At 43.0% G+C, this 16,425-nt stretch overlaps 1 protein-coding gene across 6 annotated transcripts in view; it reads right to left on the bottom strand.

The window, feature by feature from the left end:
- The window catches only part of LOC111950334 (HMG box transcription factor BBX), a 43,192-nt gene that overhangs the window by 24,152 nt on the left and 2,615 nt on the right, over positions 1–16,425 (bottom strand). The gene's annotated exons all lie outside the window — the stretch shown is intronic.

Genomic DNA, 16,425 nt, shown 5'->3' with positions numbered 1-16,425 from the left:
TGTTTCATTCTTGTTCGGTTTTATAATAAAGCTTCACGTCCGTACCCATATTTGTTGTTTTGCTATTCGTTGTACTCGGATATGTTAGGGTTGTCAATCCGCTCCTAAATATAAGAGAAGATATTATTTTTTACACGCTGCGCCTTGGTCCTCTCTCTCTCCCGTCTGCTGGACAATCGTGACAAATGACCCAACCATTCAGATCGAGTAGCCAAGGCGTGAAAGAGGTGAGGGAACCGAAGCTCGTTGTCGCGGATATTGGGAGAGGTGAGGTATGAGGAATGAAGTTTTTAGGATGAAGATCAGATCTTTGGATTGCCTGCAAGTGTGTGGAGTATGGTATTTCATGTTTTTCCATTGAGTGCAGCCTGCAGTGTTAGCTGGTTGGCCCGCCATGGCTGTGACGGTGCATTGAGAAGAAGGAGACTTGATACTGATCTGAAGTAGACACCAGTGGTTTGGCAATCTTTGGTTCAGTGTTCTCTCACGTACGCTTTCGTTCTCTTCTGTATATTTTCCCACCAGTCGGGGAATGATACATGAGACTGTTTAAGGATTTCTATTGCAGAGTTTGGAGGAGAGTGAAATCGAGGGAGCTAGCTGGTGGGTTGGTGCGTGAAGGCACGACATCCACCCGGACCAGAGCGTTGCTGCGATGGATGTGATGTTACCTGAGTCAGTTCTCCCATTGCTCGTCCTGAGTTGCCGTGCTAACCGCTGGGAATGACAGTTCCACGACCTGGTTTTCCTTGTCCCTCCCTACGTCTCGTCCTCTTGCGCCTTCCCGCTCCAGCCCGCGGCGACCCAGTACACCGTTGCTGGCACCACGCACCTGGCCTAATGGACGCGTCTCCAGAGCCTTGTACGCACTGTTTCTTCTCCCGCTCGCCCTGAGCTGCGTTGCCCTCACGCCCCCGTTACACATGTGCCAGCTACCACGCACTACGGCCTATATAGTCGCGCTTTATGAGCCAGCCCAAGTGTGTCCTGTTGCTTGTCCCGCAACTGCCTAGTAATGCGTGTCCCCAGCCCTGGTACCATGTTCCAGGCACCACGCATAGGCCTGAATGGTGCGTATCCAGGTTCCCAGTATGCCCTGTTCTTCCCCACACTAGCCTCAGGTGCGTGTCCCCAGCCCCGGTGACCACCAGTTCGGCACCACGCACCAGGCTATAGTGCGCCTTCAGACCGGCCAGAAGCTGCCCGCTCTACCCCAGTGACATCTGAGCATCGCTCTACCCCAGTGCCATCTGGAGTCGATCCGTCCTACCCATGCCATCTGAGTCATCCGTCTGCCCAGTTGCGTCTGAGTCATCCGTCTGCCCCAGTCCGGTCTGAGTCCATCCGTTCTACTCCAGTGCATCGTGAGCAATCCGCTCTACCAGTGTCCTCTGAGCATCGTTCTACCCAGTGCCGTCTGGAGTCATCCGTCTACCCAGTGCCTGTCTGAGTCATCGCTCTGCCAGTGCGCTCTGAGTCACCGTCCAGTTCTGCCCAGGCCTCGTACTGAAGTTATATCCGTCTGCCAGTGCCGTCTGAGTCATCCGTCTGCCCAGTGCGTCTGAGTTCCGTACTGCCCAGTGCCGTCTGAGTCATCCGTGCTGCCCAGTGCCGTCTGAGTCATCCGTCTGCCCAGTGCCGTCTGAGTCATCCGTCTGCCAACGGCGCTGAACTGCCCGTCTGCCTACGCGTCTGAACTGCACGTCTGCCAAGGGCCTGCAAAGACGTCTGTCTGCCATCAGCCTACTGAGTCGTCCCGCCAGACAGGAGCCGCTAGCCTTCCGCCAGACAGGATCCGCCAGAGCCTTCCGCCAGACCGGATCCGCCAGAGCCTCGCCAGACCGGATCCGCAACCAGACAGGACCTGCCAGAGCCGCCAACCAGACAGGATCTGCCAGAACCGCCAGTGAGCCATGAGCGTCCAGAACCGTCAGCCAGCCATGACCGTCCAGAGCCGTCAGCCAGCCATGAGCGCCAGAGCCGTCAGCCAGCCATGAGCGTCCAGAGCCGTCAGCCAGCCATGAGCGTCCAGAGCCGTCAGCCACCATGAGCGTCCGGAGCTGCCACTCAGTCCGGAGCTGCCATTCAGTCGGAGTTGCCATTAGTCCGGAGTTGCCCCTCTGTCCTGAGCTACCTCTCTGTCCTGAGCTACTCTCTGTCCTGAGTACCCCTCTCTTCCTGAGCTACCTCTCTGTCCTGAGCTACCTTGTCCCGGAGCTGTCCTTAGCTTAGAGCTGCCATTTATCCAGAACTGCCCCTCAGTCCGGAGCTGTCTCTCTGTCCGGAGCTGCCCTTCAGTCCGGAGTTGCCCCTCTATCCTGAGCTATCCCTCTGTCCTGAGCTACCTCTCTGTCCGAGCTACCTTGTCCCGGGGCTGCCCCTTAGTCCGGTGCTGCCCCTTAGTCGGTGCGGCCCTTAGTCCGGTGCGGCCCTTAGTCCGGTGCTGCCCCTTAGTCCGGTGCTGCCCTTTAGTCCGGTGCTGCCCTTAATCCAGTGGCGTTAAGTTGGAGGGTGGTCATTTGAGGAGGCTACGTAAGCGGGTAGTGACTATGGTGGGGTGGGGACCACGACCTGTGCCGGAGCCGCCGCCGTGGATGGACGCCCACCCAGACATCCCTAGACTTTATGATGCTGCGCCCGGAGTTCGCACTTAGGGGGGGGTTATGTCACACCCTGGCCTTAGTTATCTTTGTTTTCTTTATTATTTTAGTTAGGTCAGGGTGTGACATGGGGAATGTTTGTGTTTTGTCTCGTTTCGGGTGGTTATATGGAAAAGGGGGTGTAGGGTTTAGTGTATGGGTTGTGTTGAGTGAATGTTTCTAGGTATGTCTATGGTTGAGTGAATGTTTCTAGGTATGTCTATGGTTGCCTGAGTGGTTCTCAATCAGAGACAGATGTCTTTCATTTGTCTCTGATTGGGAGCCATATTTTAGGCAGCCATAGGCATCATGTTTGTTGGGTCATTGTCTAGGTCTGTGTCTGTGTCTAGGTCTGTGTCTGTGTCTAGGTCGCATGTTTTGCATTTTGTTTCGGTTATAGCTTCACGGTCGTCTATTTTGTTGTTTTGCTTCGTTCGTTCATCTCCTAAATAAAGAGAAGATGTATTTTTTACACGCTGCGCCTTGGTCCTCTCTCTCTCCCTTGGACAATCGTGACAACCTGGGGCTCTCTAGGCACTAGGAAGTGAGTAAACAAAGGGAATTTCAGGTTTAATGTTTGCTCCCAGAAAAGGTTACCATACTAAAAAAATCTATTACTGAAGGAAAAATAGATTTTATAGTGTGTGTAATTTATATAAAAGAGAATACGTATTTAAGTGTGTCTAAGTCATCATGTGTCTAACTTTACAATTTAAAAATGGTCTAGTTATGCTGCTGCTACAAAACAACTGCCTCATCTCGAAGGTCCGCTGTTTCAACTTCATGTAGTAGACACACGCTGGGATCTTTGTCTACAGCAGTAGTAGTAGCAGCAGCATCTACAGTATGGATAGGTAGGCTACATGTTAGCCATAGCTGGTAGTGGTAGCTCATCATCATGTTAATAATTACTGCTCTGACCGAGCCGAGTGAGTCCACGGGGGGCAGCTACCTGTAGCTTGCACGCTATCAAGCTAGCTATATTGGCTAGCTAGGCTACTCAGTTCGGCAGGCCATCTGCACTGACTTACCACTCGAATCGTTCTCGTTTTTTCCCCTGAAAGACAGCTGCATCTTTCCTTTTTTGGAAACCCTTTTTTTTTTGAGGGGGGCATAGTGGTCATCTCTCGTGAATGCTTAGGCTACATGCCGGAGCAACTGTCTGATCAGCTGTATTTTTTTTCTCCTTGTGGAGAATGGACCAAACATGTACTTTATGGGGGGGGGGGAGACAAACGGGATGGTTGGGTAGAGATGCCTGATCCGATTATGGTTATATGTATTAAATTTCATCACAGATTTTTTTGTCTATCATTTTTTTTWAAATTATAAATCATTTTCTAAACATTTAGGGGCCGCTACCAGGCTAGGGCCCCATGAATCTTTCATGTTTTCCCCCTTAACGACGCCCTTGGCTGTAATCATCCCTGCCAGAGGTGATTTTAACATGTCCAAATTCCAGCCATAAATGTGTATTCACAACGTTTGTTTTCAACAGAGAACTCATAGATTTTGGTTTTAGTTGAATCCACAGTTTAGCATGTAGCTCTACAAGTGTTTTCCTGTTTGATTGTTGGGATTGTTGTTTTAGTCCGACAATCGGGATGCAAGGGGCTTATGTTAATTTTTCAATGTTATATGTCGTTTCCGTCCTAAAGAGACAAAGGTCACTTCAGTGTTCAAGTGAAAGTTGAAACTAGGGATGCACGATATATCAGTGAACATATCGGAATCGGACCATATTAGCTAAAAATGCCAGCATTGGTATCGGCCGATGTCTAGTTTAACACTGATGTGAAAAACCGATGTCAAAGCTGACGTGCATACCTATATAAACGTAGGTATATAACGTAATGACGCCACGTAAAATTTTGCACTACACGTGCAACACAGCATTCCTAACCTAGAGCCCACAATGTCTGCTGTGTAGGTCGAGCAGTCAACAAGTTGAGCAGTCATTTGAAAGAGTAAGAACATTTCAGCGTGACAACTCAAAGGCGAAATCCATTAACGGCAGGATAATGGAATTCATTGCCCTTGACAATCAACCGTTCTCTGTCGTGGGTGATGTTGGCTTTCGCGACTGTTCGAACACCGGTACACACTAACGTTACCAAGTGCGCTATTGTTCAGATGTTGCCCTACCGGAGTTACACAGTAATAGCATAACTGCTATTAGCTCACAACATACTATGGAACGGGTCTTTGCGTGTCAAAAAAGATACACGTCAAATAACACTATTTCACAATAACACTATTTGACACGTTAAATAACACAGTTCTATTATAGAATGTTGTGTGTTCTGAATTTGCACGAGCAAGCCAAGCGCCACCACTACTATTAGTAACACTGTCAAAGCTCTACAAAAAAAGTCTGCAAACACCGGCCACAAATGATGTGTATACAATGCCGCGATGGTAATAAAGCATTATTTGTTTGACCGCAACTTCTGGGGTAGCTAGCTAGCTTTATCTTGGTACCTAGCTAGCACCAATACATCCAGCCTGAAAACAATGACAAGTATAAACTGCAGTCATTTTCCCTATTCTTAGCAATGATTTAGGAATCCTTGTAAGTATTAGCTAGGTAGCTACTTGTTATTCGCCTATTGAAATTGAACTTCAGTTCATGAAAATAAATAGCTAGCCAGCTACTTAACCCTGTTGCCTAAAGCTAACGTTAAACGCAGCCAGCTAGCTTCATCTGGCTAGTGAGGCTCGACCGGACCGAGTTGTGTTGTGAAGCTAGCCACAATAGTGGAATTTGTGGTTTGCTTTCAAAATAAAAGTACCTCTTTGAAAGTGATGCAGAAGGTTACAATTGGTGGAATCATGCCATATTTAGACTAGATAATGTTAAACAAGGTTGGAATGTGAAGTAAAATGGGGTATCAGTCTACTCGGTGACACACACAGATCACAAATGTTTAGAGTTTATGCAAATATTAGCATTGTAGCTCTTATCGCGGGACTGTGATGGTGGGAAATGACCTCCCCAGTCAGCCTATTGTGTGTCTTGACATTCATATTGCACTGTACAGCTTTACCTAAGGATTGGGGATCAATAAAATGTGGTATCAGTTTACTCAATACCCAAGATATTTTTTCCCAATGTCCTCCTCAGAGTTATCAGACTCGAAAACATCTACGTAGTATTGTTTTTCCTTGGGAATAGTGTTCAATAAACATAGGTTGCCAATAAATGTGGCTCAATTCAGTTGTTTCAGAGTCTCACAATAAGAGCTACGACGCTAATGTTCTCTGGGTGTCACTGAATAGACTGATAACCCATGCCATTGATCCACAATCCATAGGTAAGGCTGGACAGTGAAATAATTATGCCCCCAATGCAATTCTAAAGTATAATACATCCAGTGTGATTTCAACAGATCTTTGGAAAAGTAACTTCTTACGGCTGAAATCCCGTTAACGGGATCGATATGACAACAGCCAGTGAAAGTGCAGGGCACCAAATTCAAACAGAAATCTCATAATTAAAATTCCTCAAACATACAAGTATTATACACCATTTTAAAGATAAACTTGTTGTTAATCCCACCACAGTGTCCGATTTCATAAAGGCTTTACGACGAAAGCATACCATGCGATTATGTTAGGTCAGCACCTAGTCACAGAAAAACACAGCCATTTTTCCAGCCAAAGAGAGGAGTCACAAAAAGCAGAAATAGAGATAAAATAAATCACTAACCTTTGATGATCTTCATCAGATGACACTCATAGGACTTAATGTTACACAATACATGTATGTTTTGTTCGATAAAGTTCATATTTATATCCAAAAATCTTAGTTTACATTGGCGCGTTATGTTCAGTAATGTTTTGCTTCCAAAACCTCCGGTGATTTTGCAGAGAGCCAATTTACAGAAATACTCATAATAAACATTGATAAAAGATACAAGTGTTATGCATGGAATTATAGATANAACATTGATAAAAGATACAAGTGTTATGCATGGAATTATAGATAAACTTCTCCTTAATGCAACCACTGTGTCAGATTTCAAAAAAGCTTTACGGAAAAAGCACACCATGCAATAATCTGAGTACAGCGCTCAGAGACCAAAACAAGCCATACAGATACCCACCATGTTGTGGAGTCAGAAGTCAGAAATAGCATTATAAATATTCACTTACCTTTGATGATCTTCATTAGAATGCACTCCCAGGAATCCCAGTTCCACAATAAATGTTTGTTTTGTTCGATAAAGTCCATCATTTATGTCCAAATACCTCCTTTTTGTTTGCGCGTTTAGTTCACAAATCCAAATTCATGAGGCGCAGGCCAGACGAAAAGTCAAAAGGTTCCATTACAGTTCGTAGAAACATGTCAAAACCTTTAAGATGTATTTATCATAAATCTTCAATAATATTCCAACCGGACAATTCCTTTGTCTTTAGAAATGAAAAGGAACGCAGCTACCTCTCACGGGCGCACACCTGACTGAGCTCATAGCCTTCTGCCAGACCCCTTAGTCAAACAGCTCTTATTCTCTCCCCATTCACAGTAGAAGCCTGAAACAATGTTCTAAAGACTGTTGACATCTAGTGGAAGCCTTAGGAAGTGTGACCCCATAGACACTGTATATTGGATAGGCAAAGACTTGATAACCTACAAACCTCAGATTTCCCACTTCCTGGTTGGATTTTTCTCAGGTTTTTGCCATATGAGTTCTGTTATACTCACAGACATCATTCAAACAGTTTTAGAAACTTCAGTGTTTTCTATCCAAATCTAATAATAATATGCATATCTTAGCTTCTGGGCCTGAATATCAGGCAGTTTACTCTGGGCACCTTATTCATCCAAGCTACTCAATACTGCCCCCAGCCATAAGAAGTTAACAAAATTGTATTTTGCTGATTTTATGTAACAACATTCCAACCTCGTTTAGCATGATCTATTCAATTATGGCATAATTCTACTATTTGTATTAATTTGCATACTGTCAATGACAAACTTTTATTTTGAAGGCTAACCGCAAAGTCCACTATTGTGACTAATCCTTATTGTGGCTAGCTTCACATAGATGGGTCCGACCACCATTAATCAAATAAGAACGTCTTATAAATGAGGGTCATTTTAGATGATGACACCTAGCTATATAGCTAGCTAACTATAGCTACTGAAACAGATTATGTCATTCTGCTATGTTTTTGGGGAAGAACATTGTTTGCAACCATGAGCTAGCTTGCTTTTCTTTTAATGACCAGCACCGTAGGTGCGCGAGACAACTTTACCAGCATCATAGCAGACGTATCAATGAATCGTTGTGACATATGAAATACGAGTGATAGTGTAATCAATGTCTAATAACTACGTAGAAAAACTATGAACATGTTCAATTATGTGACGTGCAGTCATTTCAGGTCCTGATTGGTCAACAAGCTTATTTGACACGTCAAATAGTGTTATTTGACGCGCAAAGACCCAAATGGTGTTCCATAGTATGAGAAATCCTGGTTGAGAATGAAACGACTGAACGACGAAACAGCACAGTAAGTGAAAGAAATAGGTTTTGATTATGTTTTACTGGTAATGTGAACATGCGTGAATGCCAACAAAATAACTTTTTGGTCAGTGTGGTATGTGTGTAACCTTTATTTAACTAGGCAAGTCAGTTAAGAACAAATTCTTATTTACAATGACGGCCTACCCCGGACAATGCTGGGCCAATTGTGCGCTGCCCTAAGCGACACCCAATCATGGCCGGATGTGATACAGCCTGGATTCGAACCAGGGACTGTAGTGACATCTTGCACTGAGATGCAGTGCCTTAGACCGTTGCGTCCATGTGTGTGTGTTAACTATTTAACTGCACTAGAATGCTTAAAAGGCTGCTAAAATTAAAAATATCGGTTATCATTAAAAAAATAATAATAATTAACAAGGAAAATATTGGATATCGGTATCGGCCAAAAATGTCATATCGGTGCATCACTAGTTGAAACATTACCAGATTTTTTTCAAATGAACGATTACCATTTTGTTATTACATTTGAAACCCAACCCACGCTTAATCCACTAAAATATGACACATTCAATTTAAAAAAGGTCTTAACAGCCTGGTTAAGAGGAAAAGAGTCTATACATACCTTAAGAAATTAAAGGCTGCCATTGTGTTCTTACAAGAAACACAACTTACAGCAAGTAAACATTAGAAATTAAAGAGGAAATGGGTGGGACAACTTTTTGCATCCTCTCAATTTTGATGAATAGACATCCTTTTGTATCAGCAGGTTTGTTTTGGTGCAGGAGCATATATATAGCATATGGACCCAATTGAATATTTATGCTCCTAACTTCGATGACCATATGTTTATTCAGAATGTATTCCTTCAGATTGCTCAAGCACCACCAGGCTGGCTACTGGTTGGAGGAGATTTAAATGTTTGTTTAGATACAGTTCTTGATAGGTACTCTGATAACCCCTCTCCTCTTACCAAAGCCGCCAAGCTCACCCTGTCATTCATAAAGGATCTCAATTCACTAGACGTCTGGAGACACCCACACATGCATAGAAACTTTTTTGCAATCAAAAACTTTTTCATAAAGATACCGATTAGATTGCTTAGTAACCATTCTCCTCTGGTATTATCAATCTCCATCCCTACCAAGGTAAATGTAGCATATAGATGGAAACTAAATGCTTCTCTCCTGAAGCAACCTGCATTTTGTACATTCAAAGAGCAGATCAATATTTTTACTTTGACAAACAAACCCTCCGCTCCTGACAGTTTCGTTCTTTGAGATGCATTGAAAGCCTATCTGAGGGGATAAATCATTGCCTATACTAAAGGGTTGAAGAGAAAATAAGGGGCCGAACTAAAATGTCCTTGAATCTTAAAATGCTATAAATTTTTAAAATCTTTTTTCACACAGGCTCTTGGTAAATAAAAAACAAACATAATACCTGGAACACGTATAAAGCTGAGAGGGTCATTACTAAATCAAAACAGCGTTGCTACGAACTTGGAGAGAAAGCACACAAAGTATTGGCATAGTAACTGAAAGCAGAGGAAAGTAAGAGGACAATTAATGCCATGGAAACTCTTACTGAACTCTAATTATTTCAACCCTACTGAAATGAATGATACTTTTAGGAAATACTACGAGCACCTCTATACTTCCCAATCAAGCGATGATCTATCGGGGATTGACTCTTTTCTCTCCTCTCTCAACCTCCCATGCCTGTCAGAGGAGGACAGAGAACACCTGAGTGAACAGTTCTCAGTCCCTGAATTGTTGGAGGCCTTTAAATCTTTACCTTTTAATACATCTCCTGGGGAGGATGCCTTCCCCCCCAGAGTTCTATAAAGAATTTAAAGGACCTGTTGGTACCCTACCTTATGGAAGTACTTTAAAAAAGCTGGGGAGGACAACTGCTTTCCAGAGTCTCTCTCAAAAGCTGTGATTACAGTAATTCACAAGAAAGGGGAAAACCTGCTAAAGTGCGTCTCCTATAGACCACTCTCTCTCCTTAATACAGACTGTAAACTGGTCACCACGATGCTATCTTAAAGACTGGAGTCATTGCTCCCTCTGCTGGCCAACCCAGATCAGACCAGCTTCATAATTAATCTCAGAAGGTTCTTTGATATAATTCACCTTGCTAACAAAAACAAAATACCTAGTGTCGCCATCTCCCTCAACGCTGAAAAATCCTTTGATAGGGTTAAATGTCCATATCGGTTTCGCATTTTGGAAAAGTTCAGTTTAGGAACCATGTTTGTAAATTTGATAAAAATCACTCTGCAAAATGTCCTGAAGCTAGGATTGCTACCAACAGGATTACATCCTCCTCTCTATAGGGGGAACAGACAGGGGTGCCCTGTTAGCCCCCACCTCTTAGACCCTCGCCATCGAACCGTTGCCTGAAGCCATTAGAACACAAGTTCAACCCTGGTATCTCTTCCCTATGTTTTAGATGTGGCTCAGATGAAGGAACCTCCCTCCTTTCCACTTGGCAGTGTTCAACGCTACACAGTTTCTGGGAAGGGGTATCCGATATCATATCTTCAATTCATGGGGCTGCATTCCCTATAGACCCCGGAGGTCTGTCTACTGGGTAACTTTACTAATTCCAATCTTAGGCAAAATCAATGCTATAAAGCTAACAGAAATCTTACTAGCGATTGCCAAGAAAAGTATTGCCTTGAAATTGAAATCAGATCGCCACATTGCATTTAGCAGGGGGATAGCTGAAGTTAATAGTCGTATCCCACTGGAGAAAATGACTTACTGCTTTAGGAGACATTTTACAGAATTTGGCAACCCTTTATTGATTATATGGGGAATCTCCCCTTACACCATATTGATTGCATCTCTGTATAATCCTCATGTAATGTTTCACACTTAATGTATAATATGTAGCCTACTGCACGTGATCATATGATCCAATGTCTCATATTTTTTAATTCATTTTAATTTGTCTGTTGTCTTGTAAGGTTAATGTCACTTTGTTATATTGTTGTCTAATGTATATTTTTTGGTTTAGGAAAAAAAGTGAAAAAGTATATAAAAGAAACTGCATGATCAATTACACAGGCGCACTTTCTGCTGGGGACAACACAAGTCCACTCAAATGTGTAGTTGTCACACAATACAATGCCAAAGATGTCTCAAGTTGAGGTAGCGTGCAATTGTCATGCTGACTGCAGAAATGTCCAGATCACAACCGCAGACCATGTGTAACCACGGCAGCCCAGGACCTCAAAATCCGGCTTCTTCACCTGCAGGATCGTCTGAGACCAGCCACCTGGACAGCTGATGAAACTGTGGGTTTGCACAACTGAAGAATTTCTGCACAAACTGTCAGACAGTCTCAGGGAAGCTCATCTGCGTGCTCGTCATCCTAACCAGGATCTTGACCTGACTGCAGTTCGGCGTCGTAACTGACTTCAGTGGACAAATGCTCACCTTCGATGGCCACTGGCACGCTGGAGAAGTGTGCTCATCACAGATGAATCCCGGTTTCAACTGTACCGGGCAGATGGCAAACAGCATGTATGGCTTCGTGTGGGCGAGCGGCTTGCTGATGTCAACGTTGTGAACAGAGTGCGCAATGGTGGCGGTGGGGTTATGGTATGGGCAGGCATAAGCTACAGACAACGAACACAATTGCATTTTATCAATGGCAATTTAAATGCACAGAGATACTGTGACGAGATGCTGAGGCCCATTGTCGTGCCATTCATCCGCCACCATCACTTTATGTTTCAGCAAAATAATGCACGCCCCCTTGTCACAAGGATCTGTACATAATTCCTGGAAGCTGAAAATGTCCCAATTCTTCTGTGGCCTGCATACTCACTAGACATTGTGCATGTTTGGGATGCTCTGGATTGACGTATACAACAGCGTGTTCCAGTTCCCGCAACTTTGCACAGCCATTGAAAAAGAGTGGGTCAGCATTCCACAGGCCACAATCAACAGCCTGATCAACTCTGTGAAGGAAATGTTTTGCACTGCTTGACGCAAATTGTGGTCACACCAAATACTGTCTGGTTTTCTGATCCACTCCCCTACTTTTTTCCTAAGAAATAAAACACGTTCCTTCTTCAGAAGTTCCAGCTAGGCAGGCTAACATTAGTTAGCTAATTAATTGTCTAGCTATCATACAGTAGGCGTATATTAATAGTTAATATAAGTAGACATGCAATCATAATTGACTGTAGAGCATATAAAGCACCCACAAGCTAACGGTGAGTGAAAACACAATCATCGAGGGATGACGAATTTCCAGCCAAGGGCAGTCCATTTAAAAATCATTCCTTCCTCCCTCGCCCTGCAAGTGTATACTCGTCAGACGTCATGATACGTCATCAGAAGTGTCCACTTAATTTGAGGGCTGTGGGGAGAGGGTGTGTCTGTTAAGTGTTTGGAATGCAGCCAAAGTCTTCACTATATTCCTTAACCTGTCTAGGCCACGGGTGCCGCTAGCGGCACTCCTCCCACATTCCACTGAAAAGGCAGAGCGGCAAATTCAAAAAAAACATTTTTTTTTTATATTTAACTTTCACACATTAACAAGTCCAATACAGCATACGAAAGGCAGACATCTTGTGAATCTAGCCAACATGTCCGATTTTTAAAATGTTTTACAGGGAAGACAAAATATGTAAATCTATTACACCACTTTTCTACCTCCATCAGTGTTTTACTCCATCACCAGCTATCACTAATTCGACCAAATAAAGATATATATATAGCCACTAACCAAGAAACAACTTCATAAGATGACAGTCTGATAACATATTTATTGTATAGCATATGTTTTTTTTGAAAAATGTGCATATTTATGGTATAAATCATAAATTACATTTCAGCTACAATCAGAAATTGCACCGAAAGCAGCCATAACATTTACAGACACCAACGTCAAATAACTAATTACTCATCATAAAACATATTTGAGAAATACATACTGTGCAGCAATTAAAAGACAGGATTCTTGTGATTCCAGACAATATTTCAGATTTATTAAATGTTTTATAGCGAAAACAAAATGTAGCGCTAAATTAGCATAGCCACGCCAGCCAGAACCAGCTGGGCGCCACGACCAGTTCACATGCACGACCGATATATGAAATAGCATTATAAATTGGATCTTACTTTTGCTGAAATTTCATCAGAATGTTGATCAAGATGTCCTTAGTCCAGATGAGTCGTTCATTCCATTCAGAATGGTACCTTTCCCACTTCATTTAGCATGGGTACTAGTCGCGTGGCACGGATCTCTCCAAGTAAACAAAGTCACACGACGGAACACGGCAAAACTCCCGAAAAAATTCAAATAATCTGATTAAACTATATTGAAAAAACATACATTACGATGATATGGTCTCATTTATCAAATCAAATCCGAGCCGGAGATAGTTGACATCCGAAACGGCAGCAAAACAAAACACAATCTCTCTTCAAAGTCGCGCACTTCAGACTTCCGGAAATGGACGGTCACGTCAAAGAAATAGGTCTTATTTCACGTCAGAACAAGATAAACACAATTTCTCCTCTGACGTCCTCTTGACACCCAGAGGAAGGCGTATGAGGTGTGTTTCGGGTCATAGGTGGCATGACCATGTATAGGCAGAGCGTTGAAGCGAGCATAGACATCTTGCATTCTACTTCCTGCTCAGGGAAAGTGCTGCCAAATGACTTGTGTTCCACTCAGAGAAAAAATTCAAACGTTTTTAGAAACTAGAGGTTGTTTTCTATCCAATGGTACTAAAAATATGCATATTGTACTAGCAAGAATTGAGTACGAGGCCGTTTAAAAATCATACGATTTTCACCAAAAGTGAAAATATCACCCCTTGTCCCCAATTAAACAATGTAAACTATGCTTTGGTTCTATTATTGCTCACATAACTTCTATTTGGCACAGAATTGAAAAACAATTTAACTGTAATCAAAATGGCATGCCTTACGAACTGGAGGGTGGCTTTTTGCAACCCCCAATTGTCGATATCATGGCCAGTAATGGTTTGAGAAAATTCCAAAATTTGAAAGGTAAATTGCTTTCGGAAAGTATTCAGACCCCTTCACTTTTTCCACATTGTGTTATGTTACAGCCATTCCTTCGACCTCATGGCTTGGTTTTTGCTTTGATATGCACGGTCAACTGTGGGACATTATATAGACAGGTGTGTGACATTCCAAAGCATGTTCAATCGATTTAATTTATTCTAAAATTGATTTAATTGTTTTTTTTACCCCCCCTCAAATCTACACACAATACCACCATAATGATGAAGCAAATAGTTTTTTTTTTTTTTTGAAAATGTATTGAATATAAAACAGAAATATCACATTAACATAAGTATTCAGACCCTTCGCTCAGTACTTTGTTGAAGCACCTTTTGCAGCGATTACAGCCTAGATTCTTCTTGGGTATGACACTACAGGCTTCTCCTATTCTTCTCTGCAGATCCTCTCAAGCTCTGTCAGGTTGGATGGGGAGGGTCGCTGCACAGCTATTTACAGGTCTCTCCAGAGATGTTCAGGTTCAAGTCCGGGCTCTGGCTGGGCCACTCAAGGACATTCAGAGACTTGTTCCGAAGCCACTACTGCATTATCTTGCCCCAGTCTGAGGTCCTGAGCGCTCTGGAGCAGGTTACCATCAAGGATCTCTCTGTACTTTTCTCCATTCATCTTTCCCTCGATCCTGATTAGTCTCCCAGTCCCTGCCACTGAGAAACATCCCCACAGCATGATGCTGCCACCACCATGCTTCACAATATGGATGGTGCCAGGTTTCCTCCAGACATGACGCTTGACATTCAGGCCTAAGGTGTTCAATCTTGGTTTCATCAGACCAGAGAATCTTGAGTCCTTTAGGTGCCTTTTGCAAACTTCAAGCGGGCTGTCATGTTCCTTTTACTGAGGAGTGGCTTCCATCTGGCCACAAAGTCCTGATTGATGGTAAATGACTTAAATGTAATGTAAATGTAATGATGGAGTGCTGCAGAGATGGTTGTCCTTCTTGAAAGTTCTATCTTCAGAGGAACTCAGGTGCTACGTCAGAGTGACCATCGGGTTTTTGGTCATCTCCCTGACCAAGGCCCTTCTCCCCCGATTGCTCAGTTTGGCCAGGCGGCCAGCTCTAGGAAATGTCTTGGGGGTTCCAAACTTCTTCCATTTAAGAATGATGGAGGCCACTGTGTTCTCGGGGACCTTCAATGCTGCAGACATTTTTGGTACCCTTCCCCAGATCTGTGCCTCGACACAATCCTGTCTTGGAGCTCTATGGACAATTCCTTCGACCTCACGGTTTGGTTTTTGCTCTGATATGCACGGTCAACTGTGGGACCTTATATAGACAGGTGTGTGACTTTCCAAAGCATGTTCAATCAATTGAATTTACCACAGGTGGACTCCAATCAAGTTGTAGAAACATCAAGGATGATCAATGGAAACAGGATGCACCTGAGCTCAATTTCAGGTCTCATAGCAAAGGGTCTGAATAGTTTTTTTCTCTTTAATACATTTGCAAACATTTCTAAAAACATGTTTTCGCCTTGCAATTATGGGGTATTGTGTGTAGTACTTTCTCAATGCACTGTACATGCAACTCCTTTTTTTATACTGTATTTTCTCACCGCCCTTACATATTTTATTAATCACATGTTCTTGTGTTAAACAAAGCGATTTGAGTGGAAAAAAATTCACACAAAAAACAACAATACTAGTAATGAAAAAGAAAGCACTTCTAATAATCTAATTCACACCATAGTCTGAAATTGCAGGATAACCTTTCTTTCACATTGATTTCGACAAAAAATGTAATGGATTGGTGTTTCAGCAGACTCAATGAAGAGTTCGTTGTTCGCTGGGATATCCACCTGTGACATGCACACAGTTACAAGCCTGGCTTGAGTTAACAGCAGGTACAGGGTCAATATTCACCTCCCTAAAATGGATGAAGCCTGAGTTGGAATGTGAAGCTAACTAAAGCTGGCTAGCTTTAGAAAATCCTGCATAGATTTAGCTAGCGTCGTAGTATACCCCTCAGGTCTTTGATAGCACCTTGATTAATTTCTCGGACATCATGAACCGTGATGCGAGTGGTGTAACAAGGTGATAAAATAAACAAATAAATGACATTTGCCATTAACAAAAATTAGTAGCGCTAGTAAGTCAGACAGACAAAATTGTCTTAATGTGCAATATTATCCCCCATTATACTGTAATTGACATGTGTCGCTATTTGCAGGCGGAAATATGACATGTACCATCTTTAACTTTGTCAAGAAAAACTCAGAGGGG

Source organism: Salvelinus sp. IW2-2015, linkage group LG23, assembly GCF_002910315.2.
Source record: "Salvelinus sp. IW2-2015 linkage group LG23, ASM291031v2, whole genome shotgun sequence".
In the NCBI taxonomy this organism is placed as follows: Eukaryota; Metazoa; Chordata; class Actinopteri; order Salmoniformes; family Salmonidae; genus Salvelinus; species Salvelinus sp. IW2-2015.
Note: the sequence above shows the minus strand (reverse complement) of the source record. Positions and strands in the feature narration are given on the sequence as shown.